This window comes from Coregonus lavaretus (genome assembly GCF_964263955.1).
Source record: "Coregonus lavaretus genome assembly, chromosome: 17".
In the NCBI taxonomy this organism is placed as follows: domain Eukaryota; kingdom Metazoa; phylum Chordata; class Actinopteri; order Salmoniformes; family Salmonidae; genus Coregonus; species Coregonus lavaretus.
In genome coordinates, this window is record NC_140004.1 from 10261139 (window position 1) to 10284474 (window position 23336).

The window sequence follows — 23336 nt, forward strand, 5'->3', positions numbered from 1 at the left end:
CCGGCCGAGGCATTGGGAGCCTGACGAGCCGGCCGAGGCATGGAAGCCTGACGAGCCGGCCGAGGCATGGGAGCCTGACGAGCCGGCTGAGGCATGGTAGCCTGACAAGCCGGCTGAGGCATGGGAGCCTGATGAGCCAACCGAGGCTTGTGAACCTCTCGAGCCAGCTGAGGTATGGGAGCCTGACGTGTTAGCTGAGGCATCCCCGGTAGCTTCGGCCACGGACGCTTGATGAGACAACTGAGGCTTGAGAACCTGTCGAGCCAGCTGAGGCATGGAAGCCTGACGAGCCAGCTGAGGCATCCCCGGTTGCTTCGGCAGGTCGCTTCTCATGAGACCTGGGGGCCGATCGCTTCTGCTGAGGCGCGGGAACCTGTCGAGCCAGCTGAGGAGCTGCAGGACGACGCCGACCAGAGGGACGGTCCCGAGGACCAGGGGTGGAACAGTCGCTTCTCCTGAAACCCGGGGACCGGTCGCATCTGCTGAGGCATGGGAGCCTGACGAGCCGGCTGAGGCTTGTGAACCTCTTGAGCCAGCTGAGGCATGGGATCCTCCCTTATGGGTGGTCCTCTGTAGCTCAGCTGGTAGAGCACGGCGCTTGTAACGCCAAGGTAGTGGGTTCGATCCCCGGGACCACCCATACACAAAAAAAAAAATTATGCGCGCATGACTATAAGTCGCTTTGGATAAAAGCGTCTGCTAAATGGCATATTATTATTACTATTATATATCCTGACGAGCTAGCTGAGGCATCCCCGGTTGCTTCGGCAGCGGCACCCAGACCCGACGTCACCAACAAAAATAAAAAACTGCCTGATGCTTCCCTTTGGTGAGGCGTAATTCTGAAACACGAGTAGCGTACAGACAACATAATCAATAACACCTAGGGAAGGAACCAAAGGGAGTGATACAGTTGAAGTCGGACGTTTACATACACCTTAGCCAAATACATTTAAACTCAGTTTTTCACAATTCCTGACATTTAAAAACAATTCCCTGGCTTAGGTCAGTTAGGATACAGTATATATATTTATACTCTGGACTCCGACATTGCTCGTCCTAATATTTATATATTTCTTAATTCCATTCTTTTACTTTTAGATTTGTGTGTATTGTTGTGTATTGGTAGATAATACTGCACTGTTAGGAACACAAGCATTTCGCTACACCCGCAATAACATCTGCTAAACATGTATATGCGACCAATAAAATTTGATTTGATTCATGTCACCTGAACCCTCGATATTTTTTGAAAGGAGCATCAAGCTCATCACTGTGCACTTTCACCACCCTGTGAAGTTCATCATAACTTAATTAATCTGTAGCCTAAGAAACTGCATGCTTTCCAATGATGTCGTGACATGTTTTATCCTACATGTACACTCTTAGAAAAAAGGGTTTCAAAAGGGTTATACGGCTGTCCCCATAGGAGAACCCTTTTTGGTTCCTGAGAGCACACTTTTTGGTTTCACGTAGAACACTTTTGGGTTCCATGTAGCACCCTCTGTGGAAAGGGTCCTACATGGAACTCAAAATTGTTCTAGCTGGAACCAAAAAGGGTTCTTCAAAGGGTTATCCTATGGGGACAGCCAACGAACCCTTTTAGGTTCAAGATAGCACCTTTTTTCCTAAGAGTGTACTTTACTCGCATAAAAAGGTTGGATGGAGACCTGGTTAATGTCAAGCCATTTTGAGGATGCTGGAATTATATTTTGGACAAATGTGTGCATGCCTATGGCAGACTTTTGAAGTAACCTAATGTCACGCCCTGACTCAGGGGACTCTTATATGTTGAGTCAGGGGGTGAATATTCTATGTTAGTAGTTCTATGTTTTCATTCTAGGTTTGTATGTCTATGTTTGGCCGGGTGTGATTCCCAATCAGAGACAGCTGTCGCTCGTTGTCTCTGATTGGGGATCATACTTAGGCAGCCTATTGGCACTCATTAGTTGTGGGATCTTGTTCCGTGTTTAGGCTAGTTTTGTGTTCAGCCTTTGGACTTCACGTTTGGTTTGTTTTGTCGTGTGTTTATTCAGTTTAAATAAACATGTATGCATATCACGCTGCGCCTTGGTCTGACCCGTCCTTGAACGAACGTGACACCTAATCCCTCATCAGATTAAAACATTGTGACTGGTTATGTTTATGCCACATTAAAAGGTAATACATTAAAAAAGTTAAATGCTAAATATTTAGGCTATATTAAAGCGTTAGGCTATTCCTCGCGCACCTAGATCCTATGTGACCACATTATTATAGGACGACATGGGAGGATGATGATCTGCAACAGACAGTGCATCAGTATCAGAATTAAAAATACAGCCAGACTGGCCTGTTACTGTGCCTTTCTAGGATTCACAACTGATCCAAATGGAATGAAACATTCAAATCACAGGGCTTTTGTGCCTTTAGTCAAATTATATTTTCACTGCAGCTTAGAGTAGAATTTTGTACTCACTTGAAAACAATAATGCAATTATTCATTGCATTGTGGTGTTGTAGGCTAGTCTAGGGTAGGATAATTGTATTGTCCCTAAAGAAGATCAACAGGGGAGCTTTCTGAGCTGCGTGTCTCATGTCTTCACTGTTATTTCATGCGCAATAATGCAGCTGGCCTCTACGCTGCCTATCAGCTATTTCTATTTGTTAATGCTTTAATATGTGGTATGATTGCTCGTTAGCCTATTGCATATCTTGATAAACGATCCACCTACAACTACATACAGTGAGGGAAAAAAGTATTTGATCCCCTGCTGATTTTGTACGTTTGCCCACTGACAAAGAAATTATCAGTCTATAATTTTAATGGTAGGTTTATTTGAACAGTGAGAGACAGAATAACAACAAAAAAATCCAGAAAAACGCATGTCAAAAATTGTATAAATTGATTTGCATTTTAATGAGGGAAATAAGTATTTGACCCCCTCTCAATCAGAAAGATTTCTGGCTCCCAGGTGTATTTTATACAGGTAACGAGCTGAGATTAGGAGCACACTCTCGCCAAGCAGCTTGGTGAGAAGGTGACAACAGTTGGTGCGATTATTCGCAAATGGAAGAAACACAAAAGAACTGTCAATCTCCCTCGGCCTGGGGCTCCATGCAAGATCTCACCTCGTGGAGTTGCAATGATCATGAGAACGGTGAGGAATCAGCCCAGAATTACACGGGAGGATCTTGTCAATGATCTCAAGGCAGTTGGGACCATAGTCACCAAGAAAACAATTGGTAACACACTACGCCGTGAAGGACTGAAATCCTGCAGCGCCCGCAAGGTCCCCCTGCTCAAGAAAGCACATATACAGGCCCGTCTGAAGTTTGCCAATGAACATCTGAATGATTCAGAGGAGTACTGGGTGAAAGTGTTGTGGTCAGATGAGACCAAATTCGAGCTCTTTGGCATCAACTCAACTCGCCATGTTTGGAGGAGGAGGAATGCTGTCTATGACCCCAAGAACACCATCCCCACGTCAAACATGGAGGTGGAAACATTATGCTTTGGGGGTGTTTTTCTGTTAAGGGGACAGGACAACTTCACTGCATCAAAGGGACCATGTACCGTCAAATCTTGGGTGAGAACCTCCTTCCCTCAGCCAGGGCATTGAAAATGGGTCGTGGATGGGTATTCCAGCATGACAATGACCCAAAACACACGGCCAAGGCAATAAAGGAGTGGCTCAAGAAGAAGCACATTAAGGTCCTGGAGTGGCCTAGCCAGTCTCCAGACCTTAATCCCATAGAAAATCTGTGGAGGGAGCTGAAGGTTCGAGTTGCCAAACGTCAGCCTCGAAACCTTAATGACTTGGAGAAGATCTGCAAAGAGGAGTGGAACAAAATCCCTCCTGAGATGTGTACAAACCTGGTGGCCAACTACAAGAAACGTCTGACCTCTGTGATTGCCAACAAGAGTTTTGCCACCAAGTACTAAGTCATGTTTTGCAGAGGGGTCAAATACTTATTTCCCTCATTAAAATGCAAATCAATTTATAACATTTTTGACATGCGTTTTTCTGGATTCTTTGTTTGTTATTCTGTCTCTCACTGTTCAAATAAACCTACCATTAAAATTATAGACTGATCATGTCTTTGTCAGTGGGCAAATTTACAAAATCAGCAGGGGATCAAATACTTTTTTCCCTCACTGTATGTCACTATGACAGTTAGACTGGTAGACTATACTGACCTGTGGTATAGTAAAAAATAGCGTGAAGAAAAGTGTAGTGCATAAAGGAAGTACCAAAACACCTTGATATAGTGGAGGCACATGCAAGCAGATAAGGAAATGTGACTATATGGAAGAAATTATAAATTAAGAAATTATATAGTAAAACTTGCAAAAGAGTGAATGCAAACCAGGGAAAAAACACACTACCCTCCCCTGTGCCCAATACAAAACCACATAACTCTCCCCAAAGTAAAAAAACAAAGTTTGACAACACTCCCCTATTTTTAACATTTCTATCTGTCCATTATTATTTCTTTTTTATTGTGTCCCCTTGGGGGAAATGTGTCTTGTGTCTCAACACAAACAAGCTCATGTATTACATTCAGTGCAGTACAAAATTCTGTAGAGCATTAGGCCTACATCCATCTAGGATAATGAGGTGATGTGTGATCCACCTCCAGATACAAGCCCTTATGCCCAGCCACCTGGCCCTATTGGAGAGGAGTGGCTGCAGAAGGAGTGGAAGTGCTGGTGCAGCACCTAGGTTATCTGCCAGAAGAGTACAAAATGGGCAGGTGAGAGCAGCTCACCATTGTGGGCAACTCATTTCTCCTTGACTAAATTGGTTTCATACAAACCTCTGTTAACTTTCCATTTCACTGTAGAACCAAGATATTTATCCGCCACCCCAGGACACTTTTTGCCACAGAGGATGCCTTCGAGGTCTGCAAACATGAACTTGGTAAGGACAGGAAAGCTAAGATAAATCAAGAGGTTTTAATTATTTGCATAGAGATTTCAATATTACTCATTGATATTACAGCATCAAGGATTCAGGCCCAGTACAAGGGATACTGGCAAAAAGGACAATTCAGAAGACAGAAAGAAGCCGGTAAGTGACTGCTAAGCTACATGATGTGGTCCTCTGTAGCCATTGTTGGGGAAGCTACTCTGAAAATATAGTTACCAAGCTACCAATTACTTCACACTAGAAGAAGTTAAGCTACACTAAAGCTACCCTTAAAGGGCAATTCCGCCACTTTTCAACCTCATATTCATCATCTCCAGCACCAAACCAGTGTCTACATATGTGAAAACAGTGCATTTCTATGATCTGTGGTAAAAAAATATATATATGTTTTATCTTTAATGATGTCATTGGGTAGAACTTTTAACCGTTTTCAAATATGTTGATACTGGTATTGTGCTGAAGATAATGAATATTAGGTTGAAAAGTGGTGGAGTTGTCCTTTAAGAAAAATATAGTTTACTTAACTAAAGTCACTTTAAAAAAGTTGTTCACTACAATGAAATTATCATATGTAAATCTGAAATGTCATAGACTACAAATTGCAAGAACAGATCAATTTAGGTTCATATGTTAACATAATGTGTAATTTAGCCTATTAAACACATAAAACTATGTTTCAAGTGAGAATAAGGCATGTCTGATACCGATAAAGAAAGGAAATTATTTCCTCCTTCATCCATATTTTATTTTTTACAAAAATGTTGTTGGGGGGGGGGGGGGGGGGGGGGGGATTAGTGTGTAGTTCCAGTAGTTAGCTACACCACTACATGGCAAAAAAGTAATTAACTACTGAAAAGATTACCTAGATTTGAATTATGTTCAACTACTACCAAGCTACTGTAGTTCACTACTCCCCAACACTGCCTGTAGCTCAGTTGGTAGAGCATGGCGCTTGCAACACCAGTATAGTGGGTTTGTTTACCAGGACCACCCATATGGAAAAAATGGATGCACGCATGACTGTAAGTTGCTTTGGATAAAAGTGTCTGCTAAATGGCATATATTTATTATATATACACTGAACAAAGATATAAACGCAACATGTAAAGTGTTGGTCCCATGTTTCATGTGCTGAAATAAAAGATCCCAAAAATGTTCCATATGCACAAAAAGCTTATTTCTCCCAGATGTTGTGCACAAATTTGTTTACATCACTGTTAGTGAGCATTTCTCCTTTGCCAAGATAATCCATCCACCTGACAGGTGTGGCATATCAAGAAGCTGATTAAACAGCATGATCATTACACAGGTGCACCTTGTGCTGGTGACAATAAAAGGCCACTCTAAAATGTGCAGTTTTGTCACACAACACAATGCCACAGATGTCTCAAGTTTTGAGGGAGCGTGCAATTGGCATACTGACTGCAGGAATGTCCACCAGAGCTGTTGCCAGATAATTTAATGTTAATTTCTCTACCATAAGCCGTCTCCAACGTTGCTTTAGAGAATTTGGCGGTACGTTCAACTGGCCTCACAACCGCAGACCAAGTGTATGGCGTCGTGTGGGTGAGCGGTTTGCTGATGTCAACGTTGTGAACAGAGTGCCCCATGGTGGTGGTGGGGTTATGGTATGGGCAGGCATAAGCTACGGACAACGAACACAATTGCATTTTATCAATGGCAATTTGAATTCACAGAGATACCGTGATGAGATCCTGAGGCCCATTGTCATGCCATTCATCCGACGCCATCACCTCATGTTTCAGCATGATAATGCACAGCCCCATGTCGCAAGGATCTGTACACAATTCCTGGAAGCTGAAAATGTCCTAGGTCTTCCATGGCCTGCATACTCAATAGACATGTCAACCATTGAGCATGTTTGGGATGCTCTGGATCGACGTGTACGACAGCGTGTTCCAGTTCCCGCCAATATACAGCAACTTTGCACAGCCATTGAAGAGGAGTGGGACAACATTCCAAAGGCCACAATCAACAACCTGATCAACTCTATGCGAAGGAGATGTGTCATGCTGCATGAGGCAAATGGTGGTCACACCAGATACTGACTGGTTTTCTGATCCACGCCCCCTACCTTTTTCTTTAAAGGTATCTGTGACCAACAGATGCATATCTGTATTCCCAGTCATGTGAAATCCATAGATTAGGGCCTAATTTATTTATTTAAATTGACTGATTTCCTTATATGAACTGTAATTCAGTAAAATCTTTTAAATTGTTGCATGTTGAGTTTATATTTTTGTTCAGTATATTATGATCTGTGTAACATGACATAGGATAAATGGTGTGACTTTTGTGGAGAGCAGGAACATTGTAGACAAGCTATATATTAATTTCACTGGCCATGCAAACAGAATAAAGTAGTCTGAACTAAAACTAAATCTACAGACATTAAATGAGTTCACCGTTCTCTCCATTTTTATTATGATACCTGTTGTGTAATGTGTTCCTTAGCTACCAAGATTGAGACTTGCTGGAGAGGAGTACAAGCCAGGAAAGAGAAAGAGAGGAGACAATGGGCTGTCAAGGTCATCAAGAAGTAAGATGGAGGACAATATTATATCTTCAGGCTCTAACACTACAATGTTGATCCATCAACCAAAATTACCTAACATCATTTATACTCTATACTAGAGTTTATGCCACCATACTGTAGGTCCATAGTGGATAGAAGCCTATCATTCACAGCAGAGTCCCAGAGGGTAGAGGGCAGTATTACAAATACATTACCAATTTGATCATTTTTTATCCCAGGTTCATTAAAGGATACATGGCAAGAGGGGAGGCAAAGACCACAGATAACTCAGAATACCTGGCCTTTGTCAGACAGAACTACCTAAACAGGCTGAAAGACAATCTCCCCAAAATGGTTCTGGATAAAACCAGCTGGCTAACCCCTCCACCTGTATTGACGGAGGTATGTTTTCACATTGGAATTCAATTACATTGAATTGAGGATGGCTATTTTGCTTAAAGTGGAAGCTCAGTGAAACGTGTCTGTTGAACTGTGCTTGCTCTACTTGTACAGACATCAGAGATCCTGCGTCAGCTCCACATGCGTCTCATGGTGAGAAAGTATATCAGAGGTATCACTGCACAACAGAAAGCACAGGTAAAACCAGAATTACTCCTTTCATTTTTTTAACCCAATGAGTCCCACTGTCACCCCGGTCTTGATTTGGAAAGAGTACTGAAATATCATACTCAAGTAGAAGTACTGTTACTATGTATAATGACATTTTACTCAAGTAGAAGTAAAACTACTGGTGTGCGACACCATGTGTTAGCTAAATAGCTAGCTATTTACCTGCCCTCGCCGTCGTTAACAGAACTGCGGAAAATAAGTGCCCGACAGGCGGTGACGAAGGACACTGTCTACCGATGTACGGCTAGCTAGCTACTGTTGTCTCCGCCGCCCTTTCTTCTGTGAGGTTTATCGGCGGTTGCCATCCAACGTTATTGTGCATTAACACCACCTACTGTACTGGAGCGCCCCCGCCTCCCACCTGTCCTAGCTTAAAGATGTACCAATAGAAGTATAAAGAGCGGTTCCTGCAGATGCAAGAATGCCCATTTTAGGAACGGCCCGAATTGCAGGCCGCAATTGTACCCTTCTCAATCTAGGGAGTGCCAGGGCACACTGGACATACCTAAAGGATTTGATGTCAAATTAGCTCTAGAGGCAACAACAGAACCTCATGGAAATGCAAAAAATAACAATTATCCAAATGTGGTGTGCGTCTGTGACTCTAGTGAGGAGGGGAGCAGGGAGGGGAGAGAGATAGAAACCAAGTCGACGTACGATGGTAGATTAAAGGGCTCTCCACAGATGGTAGATTAAAGGGCTCTCCACAGATGGTAGATTAAAGGGCTCTCCACAGATGGTAGATTAAAGGGCTCTCCACAGATGGTAGATTAAAGGGCTCTCCACAGATGGTAGATTAAAGGGCTCTCCACAGATGGTAGATTAAAGGGCTCTCCACAGATGGTAGATTAAAGGGCTCTCCACAGATGGTAGATTAAAGGGCTCTCCACAGATGGTAGATTAAAGGGCTCTCCACAGATGGTAGATTAAAGGGCTCTCCACAGATGGTAGATTAAAGGGCTCTCCACAGATGGTAGATTAAAGGGCTCTCCACAGATGGTAGATTAAAGGGCTCTCCACAGATGGTAGATTAAAGGGCTCTCCACAGATGGTAGATTAAAGGGCTCTCCACAGATGGTAGATTAAAGGGCTCTCCACAGATGGTAGATTAAAGGGCTCTCCACAGATGGTAGATTAAAGGGCTCTCCACAGAAAAAAAATTCAGCTGCACAAAAGTACTTAGAACTACGTAGAGAGCTACACAAGCGAAGCTCCGTTGGATCCGTTACGGATCCGTTGACTGTGTGGAGCCCTTAACAATTATTAATATTCTTTTATATTTTTTTAGGGGGTAGATCAGCTTTAATATTGCAGACAGATTGTAACTTCCATCAATGTAATTGTGTGCATCACTTCCAATCCCCCATATATTTTCCCCCCAAATATATATACATATACATACATACACATACATAAATATACACATACATACATATAAATATACACATACTTTAAAAATATATATATATTCCTTTATTACTTTCCAACCCCACCACCCTCCCCTAATTGGAATAAACTAGTGAACAACAATGCTTAGGCCTCTAAATCCAGCTTATACATACTATATACATTTTATGGACACAGTCAATTTTACAACAGTTGTATTTTGTTTGTTTTTACTTCCTCTACCCTCAACCTCTCCGATCATTTTCATGATGTCCATCCGGTTTGCTTCTATATGCCATATCTTTCAAACTGTGCTCTTTCACAAAGGTTCTCAACCTATATAGTTATTATGGACACAGTATGTTTTACATTAGTTATCTTGTTGTTACAGTGGCTTGCAAAAGTATTCACCCCCCTTGGCATTTTTCCTATTTTGTTGCCTTACAACCTGGAATTAAAATAGATTTTGGGGGGGGTTTGTATCATTTGATTTACACAACATGCCTACCACTTTGAAGATGCAAAATATTTTTTCTTGTGAAACAAACAAGAAATAAGACAAAAAAACAGAAAACTTGAGCGTGCATAACTATTCACCCCCCCAAAGCCAATACTTTGTAGAGCCACCTTCTGCAGCAATTACAGCTGCAAGTCTCTTGGGGTATCTCTATAAGCTTGGCAAATCTAGCCATTGGGATTTTTGCCCATTCTTCAAGGCAAAACTGCTCCAGCTCCTTCAAGTTGGATGGGTTCCGCTGGTGTACAGCAATCTTTAAGTCATACCACAGATTCTCATTTGGATTGAGGTCTGGACTTTGACTAGGCCATTCCAAGACATTTAAATGTTTCCCCTTAAACCACTCGAGTGTTGCTTTAGCAGTATGCTTAGGGTCATTGTCCTGCTGGAAGACTGAAGACTGAAAAAGGTTTCCCGCAAGAATTTCCCTGTATTTAGCGCCATCCATCATTCCTTCAATTCTGACCAGTTTCCCAGTCCCCGCTGATGAAAAACATCCCCACAGCATGATGCTGCCACCACCATGCTTCACTGTGGGGAATGTGTTCTCGGGTGAAGAGAGGTGTTGGGTTTGCGCCAGACATAGCGTTTTCCTTGAAGCTCAATTTTAGTCTCATCTGACCAGAGTACCTTCTTCCATATGTTTGGGGAGTCTCCCACATGCCTTTTGGCGAACACCAAACCTGTTTGCTTATTTTTTTCTTTAAGTAATGGCTTTTTTCTGGCCACTCTTCCGTAAAGCCCAGCTCTGTGGAGTGTATGGCTTAAAGTGGTCCTATGGACAGATACTCCAATCTCCGCTGTTGTCACGACTTCCGCCGAGGCAGCCTCCCTTCCTTGTTCAGGCAGGTTTCGGCGTTTGGCGTCACCGGCTTACTAGCTACTGCCGATCCATTTGTCTTGTCTTCAATCACACACACCTGGTCCTTATTCTCTCATTAGTCATTGTTTAAGTGTTCCCTCTGCTTCCTTGTCTGTGTGGGTGATTGTTTATTGTGGAGGTTAGTGAAGCTCGGTGGAGCTTGGGTATTTTGTATCGACGGGAGTATTTCCTGTGTGCCTTGCATTTTCCAGTGTGCCTGTTTTGTGCCCTGGAGTGTGTTTGACGCATTTCTGCGTAAACCTGTATTTTGCGGATTAAAGCCTGTTATTCTGTGATTTACCCTCCTACGCCTGACTCCTTCAACACCACCTCATCACAGCTGTGGCGCTTTGCAGCTCCTTCTGGGTTATCTTTGGTCTCTTTGTTGCCTCTCTGATTAATGCCCTCCTTGCCTGGTCCATGAGTTTTGGTGGACGGCCCTCTCTTGGCAGGTTTATTGTGGTGCCATATTCTTTCCATTTTTTAATAATGGATTTAATGGTGCTCCGTGGGATGTTCAAAGTTACTGATATTTTTTTATAACCCAACCCTGATCTGTACTTCTCCACAACTTTGCCCCTAACCTGTTTGGAGAGGTCCTTGGTCTTCATGGTGCCGCTTGCTTGGTGGTGCCCCTTGCTTAGTGGTGTTGCAGACTCTGGGGCATTTCAAAACAGGTGTATATATACTGAGATCATGTGACAGATCATGTGACACGTAGATTGCACACAGGTGGACTTTATTTAACTAATTATGTGACTTCTGAAGGTAATTGGTTGCACCAGATCTTATTTAGGGGCTTCATAGCAAAGGGGGTGAATACATACAGTTGAAGTCGGAAGTTTACATACACTTAGGTTGTAGTCATTAAAACTCGTTTTTCAACCACTCCACAAATTTCTTGTTAACAAACTATAGTTTTGGCAAGTCGGTTAGGACATCTACTTTGTGCATGACACAAGTATTTTTTCCCAACAATTGTTTACAGACAGATTATTTCACTTATAATTCACTGTATCACAATTCCAGTGGGTCAGAAGTTTACATACACTAAGTTGACGATGCCTTTAAACAGCTCGGAATATTCCAGAAAATGGAGTCATGGCTTTAGAAGCTTCTGATAGGCTAATTGACATCATTTGAGTCAATTGGAGGTGTACCTGTGGATGTATTTCAAGGCCTACCTTCAAACTCAGTGACTCTTTGCTTGACATCATGGGAAAATCAATAGAAATCAGCCAAGACCTCAGAAAAAAATTTGTAGACCTCCACAAGTCTGGTTGGGAGCAATTTCCAAACGCCTGAAGGTACCACGTTCATCTGTACAAACAATAGTATGCAAGTATAAACACCATGGGACCACGCAGCCGTTATACCGCTCAGGAAGGAGACGCGTTCTGAATCCTAGAGATGAACGTACTTTGGTGCTAAAAGTGCAAATCAATCCCAGAACAACAGCAAAGGACCTTGTGAAGATGCTGGAGGAAACAGGTACAAAAGTATCTATATCCACAGTAAAACGAGTCCTATATTGACATAACCTGAATAGCCGCACAACAAGGAAGAAGCCACTGCTCCAAAACCGCCATAAAAAAGCCAGACTACGGTTTGCAACTGCACATGGGGACAAAGATCGTACTTTTTGGAGAAATGTCCTCTGGTCTGATGAAACAAAAATAGAACTGTTTGGCCATAATGACCATCGTTATGTTTGGAGGAAAAAGGGGATGGCTTGCAAGCCGAATAACTCCATCCCAACCGTGAAGCACGGGGGTGGCAGCATCATGCTGTGGGGGTGCTTTGTTTCAGGAGGGACTGGTGCACAAAATAGATGGCATCATGAGGACGGAAAATTATGTGGATATATTGAAGCAACATCTCAAGACATTAGTCATGAAGTTAAAGCTTGGTCGCAAATGGGTCTTCCAAATGGACAATGACCCCAAGCATACTTCCAAAGTTGTGGCAAAATGGCTTAAGGACAACACAGCCAAGGTATTGGAGTGGCCATCACAAAGTCCTGACCTCAATCCTATAGAAAATCTGTGCGCAGAACTGAAAAAGCGTGTGTGAGCAAGGAGGCCTACAAACCTGACTCAGTTACACCAGCTCTGTCAGGAGGAATGGGCCAAAATTCACCCAACTTATTGTGGGAAGCTTGTGGAAGGCTACCCAAATGTTTTACCCAAGTTAAACAATTTAAAGGCAATGCTACCAAATACTAATTGAGTTTATGTAAACTTCTGACCCACTGAGATTGTGATGAAAGAAATAAAAGCTGAAATAAATCATTCTCTCTACTATTATTCTGACATTTCACATTCTTAAAATAAAGTGGTGATCCTAACTGACCTAAAACAGGGGATTTTTACTAGGATTAAATGTCAGGAATTGTGAAAAACTGAGTTTAAATGTATTTGGCTAAGGTGTTTGTAAACTTCCGACTTCAACTGTATGTCAAGTCCTAGATGATGGAGATCAGATCCACCCCCTTCCCATGAAACACACACACTCTGGTCCCCCGTTGTAACCATTTCCCCAAGCATCTCTGTGCAGTCAGACCTTTGATTATTTTGTGCCACCAGGGCCCTTAACTTATTGCTAGTTATTTATAATCTCATCTGATTACATACTACCTGTCTTGACTGCATCAAACCGAAAGAAGCTAGTTACGCTAGCTAGCCAGCTAGCTAACGTTAGCTAGCTAGCTAGCGTAACTAGCTTCTTTTGGTTTGATGCAGTCAAGACAGGTAGTATGTAATCAGATGAGACTAGCTACATAACTTTAACTGTGCGCTTTCTCCACTCCATTCAGATTATTAAGTCGCAGCCTACTGTTGGCTCTTGCTGTTGTGGCCTGTCCTTCTCATTTAACTTTTTGTTATGTCATTTTAATTCCATCTTCCATTGATTAGCCTAGATATCTAATAACTTGCCACACAGAGGCTCTAGCCCTTTAGACGGGTTAGCTGACAACGTCACGAAAAACGATGCGCACGCTTTAATGGGACAGAAGTCCTGTGTTGTTGTGATTCTGGATGTCCAGATAGCTAGCAACAATGACAAGAAGCTGCCATGTGGGGAATCGTAGGTGGATCGTTTCAGCTAGTTTTATCTTGGTCTTGATACCATGTCTTGTTTTGAGGTGTTCTGACTGATGTCACATCTACGCTAATATGACTAAAATTAGCTAGGTAGCTAACCAACAACTGTAACGATGTATTTGAGAGACAACAAATGCTAATTGTGCAAATGTATTTATGTTTTCAATAAACATTGGAGACAAAATATAATTTACATGTTGTCAACAATCTAAGCCAACCGTGTCTGTTTTGCCCCATAGTTGCGCACACGCGTATGTTTTGTTGCTAAACAACCTGTATATGACTGTAGCCTAGTGCCGGTTTGATGACTTGTGATTGGATGACAACAACAACAAGTTGCACAAGCCACTCTCTGGTGAAAAGCAAGAGCAGCATTAGCTTCTGCCGAATCCCCAACAACCGGATGTTCCGGTTTTCAGGGGAAATGGAAAGAGAGCCTGTGACAAGACTTCTGCTATTGGACGTTAACAAGGCAACACTCCATCTTAACTCCTCCTCCACATTTACTGGATTGGTTGAACAGTGCAGAAGAGAACCTCACCCAACAGTATGTAGGGGATCTAGTTTCAGGCGTTTCTTTTATGCCTGCTATGTTAGGTTACAGCAGCGTAAATAATGAAACATTTTCTCTCTCTCTGTGGGAAGTGCGATGTAGACCATCTGCATTGTGTATTCACATGGAATTTTAACGGAAAACCAATACAAAAATGGTTGTTTAAACATTAAGAAAATATTTCTACAAATTCTGCTTTATGTGGCAACTTAGTTCCTCATATCACTGACATTAACATAACCCAAACACAGACTTTCCATACTTATTATTCTCAGATACTGAGACTCTAATGATTCTGTCAGATGTTCTCTGACCTAAAAAGTTGTCTAATGTTGAGATGAGTCTATGTCTAGTTGTAGCTATTGTGTTGACTCACACAGTTATATGCAAGATTAATACTTCTATTTTTCTCTCTCACTTCACATACACACACACACATTCAATAAAATGAGATTGATGTGTAGACAATACATTATTTGTGAGAGACACTGATGTTGAATGAATACATCAATCATGAAGGTTAATGTAATGAATGATAGGCCTACTTCAACTCTCATTAATGTGTAATGAACGGCTTCATAAAGGTGTTTTGAATGCTTATGTAAAGTTTAGGCCTCAGGCCCCAGTTATAGTAAAGTTTTACCCAGCAAACATACTGTACATTTTATGTGATTGAATTATGTGATATTTGGCTATTCTATGCTTTCATACATCATCTGAGTGATCTAACCAAGTATAGTTAACTAAAAGAAGAATACAACTTGACCCATTCTATTTGATCCTTATTGAGTCTGGCTTTTAGATTAACATTATCCTAATTTACACAAGACATTACATTGCTAAAAATCCTAGGTCTCTCTAAATATGTCATGACCAAGCAAGCTAATGTTAGCTAAATAGCTAGCTAGTTCACTTGTTCACGTTAGCCTAGCTAATGTTGTTAGCTAGCCCACCACACATAGTGACAATGACGTGCTAGCCCCCATAACGGCTAATATTTTCGGGTGGTGGTTAGCCATGTAGCTAGCTAGCTAACTTACTGTAGCTGCAAGGATAGCCTCTCTTGTGCTTGAAGGAGAACTGGTCACTGAAATGCGACCAGGGATTCTCCTCCTTGTCTTCTTCAGAAGACGCAGACACTGGGTATGTGTCTGGATTGCCTCCTTACTCTCCTCAGTCTCCTTCGTCTCCATTGTTTTTCACACACACCACTTTGATAAAAAACCTTTTACTCTCTTTCACGACACGTCACTCTAACAAAGTTATTTTTGCGTTTTTGAAAATGTGCCTACCATCATCTTTCAGTTTGTGTGCACAGCTTAATTGGATTGGCCTGTTTTGCGTGACATTTTATTTGATTGGTCACTGACTAAGCAATAATGATAATTTATCTCTGTCTCCTGAGGGGCTCCAGCCCGTGTGACATCATATGATCGACTATGGATAGCCTACAAAATTGTGGTCTATAACTTATGGTTTTAAAAAGGTAACGAAATACAATACTTAAATCAAAACATACTTAAGTAAAAATGTAATTACTGACTTTGAAAAATACTGAAAAAAGTACAAGTACTGGGGAAAGCTACTCAATTACAGTAACAATAGTATTTGTAATGAGTTACTTCCACGCCTGTTTAGGACTTTTAACACCTTTTAAACATAGTGTGTTTGAGCTACAGACTTCTGGGTTGTACCATTGGGTTCGTCATTTCTTCTGCATCTGTACCAACCCTTAGTTTGTGTGATTAACGGGGGCTGAGCTAGAGCGGTGTTTGTGAGACAAGAGCAGATCCCGAAGGGGCTCCGGGCTGGGTCTTTTTACTAAAACATCTGTAGAGTCCGAATGGTTAAGCTACTACAAACGATTAAAAGCTATCTATGAAAAGATGACTCTCATGTACACACTCTATCTACACAATAGTTTTTAGAAGGTAAGGGGTTCTTCTACATAGAAGATCTTAGGAAATCCCAGAACATAGTGTCTATTTAAGCAATAAGGCCCGAGGGGGTGTGGTATTTGGCCGATATACCACGGCGAAGGGCTGTTCTTAAGCACGACGCAATGCGGAGTGCCTGGATAGAGCCCTTAGCCGTGGTATATTGACCACAAACCCCAGAGGTGCCTTATTGCTATTATAAACTGGTTACCAACGTAATTAGAGAAGTAAAAATCAATGTTTTGTCATACCCGTGGTATACGGTCTGATATACCATGGCTGTCAGCCAATCAGCAGTCAGGGCTCGAACCACCCAGTTTATAAATACAGTAATAAGCTCACATAGTTGCTGTCAAACTCCAAACTCCTGACAATTGTCACTGACTAGTTGGATATTAATTTCCCACTAAGCAAACCATTTCTGTACTTACAGCATTCATATAAATTCATTTTTATCAGGTTTTTGTTTTGGCGGACCGTATTTTTAAAAATTGACATTTGTGAATCAAACTCATGAAATCAACTGTTTATGTGAAATTGTTGTTAAATCTATGGGCTGGACATACAGATAAATGAAAGTCAGATAAATAAAAACCAGATTTTTTGCTGGGGGCTCGGGACTGATACGGTTAAATCATGATTACATCATGGATATAGTAGACAACATACTTTTGTTGTAGTACTGTACATAATTGTATTTAGTGTGTTGTAGGCATAAGGACATAGTGAGTGTACAATTTCACTAAAAAGTTAGGTTTTTAAAAACTTGCACCGCGGTACAGTTTTTTTTGACAAGCTATCACTAGGAGACACCAGAGCGGCGTGTTGCACAGCAATTGTTCTGCCAATGACGCAGTGTGACCTAACTTTTTAGTGCCCGCAACTGTATAGCCTATGCAGATATTTGTGATCACATAAATCAGAGTTCTATGTGTAATTCTATCTTTGTGATGTTTATTCATTGTGTCACCCTCCCAGCTTCAACTCAAGGAGATCACCAGTGTCATCTTCAAGGGCAAGAAGGACAGCTACCCACAGAGTGTCTCCCTACCCTTTGTGGACACCAGGATCAGTCAGTATATAGTAGCACAGCGGTTCCCAAACTAGGGGTCGCGACCCCATGTGGGGTATGAAAATGGGGTTGAGGGAGAATTTCCAAAATTCTGGAGGATTTGGAATATATATATATATATACAGTACCAGTCAGAAGTTTGGACACACCTACTCATTCAAGAGTTTTTCTTCATTTTTACTATTTTCTACATTGTAGAATAATAGTGAAGACATCAAAACTATGAAATAACACATATGGAATCATGTAGTAACGAAAAAACTGTTAAACAAATCAAAATATATTTTAGATTTTAGATTCTTCAAAGTAGCCACTCTTTGCCTTGATGACAGCTTTGCACATTCTTGGCATTCTCTCAACCAGCTTCACCTGGAATGCTTTTCTAACAGTCTTGAAGGAGTTCCCACATATGCTGAGCACTTGTTGGCTGCTTTTCCTTCACTCTGCGGTCCAACTCATCCCAAACCATCTCAATTGGGTTGAGGTCGGGTGATTGTGGAAGCCAGGTCATCTTATGCAGCACTCCATCACTCTCCTCCTTGATCAAATAGCCCTTACACAGCCTGGAGGTGTGTTGGGTCAGTGTCCTGTTGAAAAACAAATAATAGTCCCACTAAACGCAAACCAGATGGTATGGCGTATATCGCTGCAGAATGCTGTGGTAGCCATGCTGGTTAAGTATGCCTTGAATTCTAAATAAATCACTGACAGTGTCACCAGCAAAGCACACCCACACCATCACACCTCCTCTTCCATGCTTCACGGTGGGAACCACACATGCGGAGATCATCCGTTCACCTACTCTGCGTCTCACAAAGACACAGCGGTTGGATCCAAAAACCTCAAATTTGGACTCATCAGACCAAAGGGCAGATTTCCACTGGTCTAATGTCCATTGCTCGCGTTTCTTGGCCCAAGCAGGTCTCTTCTTATTATTGGTGTCCTTTAGTAGTGGTTTCTTTGCAGCAATTCGACCATGAAGGCCTGATTCACACAGTCCCCTCTGAACAGTTGAGGTTGAGATGTGTCTGTTACTCTTTGCTTATTTGAGCTGTTCTTGCCATAATATGGACTTGGTCTTATACCAAATAGGGCTATCTTCTGTATACCCCCCCTCCCACCCCCACATCTTGTCACAACACAACTGATTGGCTCAAACGCATTAAGAAGGAAAGAAATTCCACAAATTAACTTGTAAGAAGGCACACCTGTTACTTGAAATGCATTCCAGGTGATCATGAAGCTGGTTGAGAGAATGCCAAGAGTGTGCAAAGCTGTCATCAAGGCAAAGGGTGGCTATTTGAAGAATCTCAAATCTAAAATGTATTTTTATTTGTTTAACTACATGATTCCATATTTGTTATTTCATAGTTTTGATGTCTTCACTATTATTCTACAATGTAAAACATTGTACAAATAAAGAAAAACCCTTGATGAGTAGGTCGTCCAAACTTTTGACTGGTAGTGTATGTATAACAATATCGTATTTGTATCTCAAAGTCATTGTAATGTGGTTAACCTTAAAAATGTAAATGAAAATTATTCAATTCTAAAATATTAAATTCAACCAGAGAGCGCCCTTAGATATGGGAAAAGGTCACACTTGACCGTTCTACTTGAATCATTCCCATGGTGAATGACTAGGCCTGCTACACTATGAAACCACGCACCATTGCAGAGACTTTGATATTACCGGCCGCAATTGATATGGTGAAAACAATGTGTGTGGAGGCAGAGGCACAGAAATTCACATCAATACCTTTGCCAGATAACACTGTTAAACAAATAATTTATGCTATTGCTAGCAATCAAGAGGAACTCTGACTGAACGACTCAAAAACTCCCCAGGTTATGCTCTCCAAATGGATGTTAGCTGTGAAAGCCGAGATGCCCATGCATTGACTTTGTTCACTATACATGTCGGGGGATGCTATTCACAAGGACATATTGTTCTGTCTCCCGATTCCCGAGCATGAAACGACACAGTGTGCTTCGTGGCTATATTGACGAAAAACAGATTCCATGGGATCGAATGGTGGGCTTTTGCACAGATGGGGCTCCATCTATGGCGGGTTAGCGGGCAGGCCTCTGCACTCTAGTTATGAATGTGTCTCCCTCTGCCATATGGACGCATTTTATGATATACCGAGAGCAACTAGCGGCAAAAGAGTGGAGCACAGAACTCAGGTAACTTCGAATGTAAACTACATCAAACCACATCCACTGCGCGCACGCCTGTTCGCAAAACTATGTGGAGATATGGGATCAGAGCATTACAATGTTCTATTTCACACCGAGGCTTGGTGGTTATCAAGGCGGAGTGTTGGAAAGACTTTTCGCATTGAGAGAGGAACTGTTGTCATTCACAATAAATATTTTATAAAAAAACAGACTTGGTTGACTTTTTAATGAAAATAAAATGTGTCTCCTTGCCTATATTTGGGAAACTGAACGAACCCAAGCATGCAGGGGAAATACAAAAACATTCAACAGATGAGTGACTGAATCAGTGGATTCAGAGAAAATCATTCTTATTGGAAAAAGTATTTCAAAAGCGAACCATTTTCCCTTCCCTCGGCTGTGCATGTTTCTAACAGAAAACAGCATCAGTAAGTGTCCCACACGAGTGATGACTGCTCACCTCCAACGCTTGGAAGAGCACTTTGGGACCTACTTCCCAATCTGAAAGAAACAAGCTCTGACTGAGATAAATCGTTTTTAACTGTCATCCAACTCGGAATTCCAACTCGGGACCTCGGGCCTCTTTCTAGAGCTCCGACTTTCCGACCTAAAGATCACTGACGTCATGATTTGACCTCGAGTTCCCAGTTGTCTTGAAACCACCATAAAACTCATGGTAGGCTACCCTTCGCCAGCTCATATCTGTGTGAAGCTGGATTCAGTGCTCTCTTCTGCATTAAAACAAAATATCGATTCAGATTGGATGTGACCGCAGAGATGAGGTGCACACTGTCGGCCACGCCCCTTGACTTTGAGAATCTCCGACACGACATGCATCAAGCCACACCCATCTCATTAGTGGTGGTGAGATAAGAGACAATATGTCAGACTCATTTGCAATTGACTGTCATAGCCTCACATTTAAAGCATGTGATGGTGAGTTGAGAAGACAATCAGAATAACTGTTAGAATGTTTTTCAAATAAAAAAGTTAACATTGGCTGTCAATTACATAATTTATTTCACATGGTTGGGGTCGCGGAAATGTTCTGATATCAAAATGGGGTCGTGGAGTAGCGGATAGTATCTGTGTATTACATGTGGTGTCTTACTTACACTTGTTTTTTAGGGTCAAATGCCACCTTTTGCACTATGTTGTATTTTCAGGTGAACAGGACATCAATATGAAAGTCCTGCAGATGATTCGCCATGAACGCATCAAGGTAATCCAGACGTGTGTTGCAGTGTGTCCTTGACACTTAAAACTCTCAGAAAGAAACATTTTAAAATATTGTTTCGATCATTTAAAAATATATTCTCTATTTTTCTCTCCTGCTCCCTCCCTCTCTCTCTCCTTCTCTTCCATCATCTCTCTTCTCTCTTTCTCTCTCTCTCTTCCCTCTCTCCCACCATCTTTCTTCTCTCGCTCTTTGCAGTACAGCATACCAATGGTGAAGTATGACAGGAATGGGTTTAAACCCCGACCTCGGCAGCTCATCCTCACGCAGATGGCTGCCTATGTGGTGGATGACGCCAAGATCAAGCAGAGAGTGCTGTACACTACTCTGAAAGGCGAGCCTCCAGCATGCTATGGATGGGATGGATGGGGGTTGAGCTTGTCTGATCTCTCTTGCAAAATAGATTTGATCTCAATGAGACGAATCCTAACTTCCATTCAAGTCACAGTTTCATAATGGATTACTAGGTGAAAATTCTACTTAAGTGGAAGTTAGGATTTCCCCAATGAGACTAACGTGAATAAATACTGGTTATATAGAATAGATTTAGTTTAAAAGTGTACTGACCTGTGTGAGTGCTTCTTACTCAATTGCAGGTGTGTCGGTCAGTACCTTGAGTGATGGCATCATCATTTTCCATATTGCAAGTGAAGACATTAAGCAGAAGGTAGGAGGACACGGTCTCCACACACTCACACAACGTATAGTATAATAGCATGGTAATGTCTGTGTAGTGCCTCTGTTATTCAAGTGATTCTAACCAGGATATGCTCAAAATGGAATCTGATGTGCATTCAAAATGGTGCCCTATTACATATAGTGCACTACGTGCCCTGGTCAAAAGTAGTGCACTATACAGGGCATATAATGCCATTTCGGACACAGCCCTAATGCTATCCTATGTGTCCTGACCTCGTGTGTCCAGGGGGACCTAGTCATGCAGTGTGACCACCTGTTTGAAGTGTTGACCAAACTCAGCGTGGTCGCCAACAAGCAGAGCGCTATCAACGTGGTCCAGGGCAGGTAAGGCTGTGGCTGACAGGATGGATTCTGGGAGTTATAGTCTGATGGATCAAGTGGCCAGATGAGCAGACTCATGAATGTTATTTAATTTATTTAGCAAGGATAGTCCACTCAGTAACACTTGCCAGTGTTTTCCAAGGAGTCCTGGGTGAATATGACTATGATATGTGGTCATTTTTTAGCATCAAGTTTCAGATGCAGGCGGGGAAAGAGGGCATTGTGGATTTCAGCAGTGGCCAGGAGTCCATGGTGTACAAGGACAAGAATGGACATCTCATGGTGGTGAGTGATGCTGTTACTGCTGCTGAGGGGAGTCTGGTTGCCTGGTCCCAGACCTGTTTGTGCTGTCTTGCCAACTCCTATGGCCATTGCCACGTAATTTGCCTCAGATCTGGGACCAGGCTCATGCACAGCGGGACTAGGCTCATGCACTTTTATTTTAGCTGCTGGATGAAGAATAAAACATTTATTGTCCACACAAAGTAGAATGTTTCCTTTGGCTTCCCAGTGCCATTATACACAGAACAGAACAGACAAACAAATATTGAAACAACTGTGATCACATTGATATGATACCAAACATAGAAACGTTAACAAATGTTTGGAGTAAGATGCAGTTATTGTATGGTTTTTATGAGGGCATGCACTACCTTGTGTTATGGACATACTGCCAACCATACAAAAAGGAATGTGGAGTCCTGTTGCAGCAGGCAGCTCCAGGATCGTGTTCATTAGGAACCAAACGGAAGAAAATGGACTGAAACAAAGAGGGACTACCGTGTCCAGTAGGAATCTTTCATTTAATTGCAAGGGTTTTTAAATGTTTTCCGTTACGTCCCCTAATTAACACAACGCAGGTGATCAACACGTGCAGGCTGAACGAATGACATATTTGTCACTCTAGGTTTCCACTCGGACCAGGGCTCGATAACCTGCGCAGAGTCCAGGACATAGAGACACACTAAGGAGAGGATGGACAGGCTCCCAGGAGACTGACCACCTGACCACTGACTGACCAGACACATCATCTGGATTAGACCAAGAATTCTGCTCTTTTATTGCCTGATTCCAGATCTGTTTGTGTTGTGCACAAACTCAATATTTAAGTCAATAGCCAGTTGTAAGACCCCACAAGCAGATCTGGGATCAGGCTGGTTTTTGTGGAGATTAACCCCAAAAAATACCTACAGCTGTTGCTTTCAGAAAACCCGGAAACTGCAAATGTACAAACCATTGAACTAATGGCTCAATGTATTTAATGTCAATCAGGCAGAGCTCGTAAGAAAATTAATTTACGTTTTTCTTATGCACCCATCCTGTGTGAGAGAATTGACTGGAGCCAACCAAGTGTTAATTTAAAGACATTCCTCCCGCTTTGGGCTGAA

At 42.0% G+C, this 23336-nt stretch overlaps 1 pseudogene across 1 annotated transcript in view; it reads left to right on the top strand.

Annotated features, from left to right (window-relative positions):
- LOC311145017 (unconventional myosin-Ih-like) overlaps positions 1-22905 on the top strand; it is a 53150-nt pseudogene extending 30245 nt beyond the window's left edge. Inside the window, exons 19-31 of the transcript in view lie at positions 4624-4737; positions 4828-4904; positions 4986-5054; positions 7389-7473; positions 7689-7851; positions 7963-8046; positions 17417-17510; positions 20858-20913; positions 21127-21262; positions 21525-21595; positions 21854-21951; positions 22134-22288; positions 22856-22905. The product of the transcript in view is annotated as an unconventional myosin-Ih-like (transcript). The remainder of the gene's footprint in view (positions 1-4623; positions 4738-4827; positions 4905-4985; positions 5055-7388; positions 7474-7688; positions 7852-7962; positions 8047-17416; positions 17511-20857; positions 20914-21126; positions 21263-21524; positions 21596-21853; positions 21952-22133; positions 22289-22855) is intronic.
- The last annotated feature ends 431 nt before the right edge of the window (positions 22906-23336 follow it).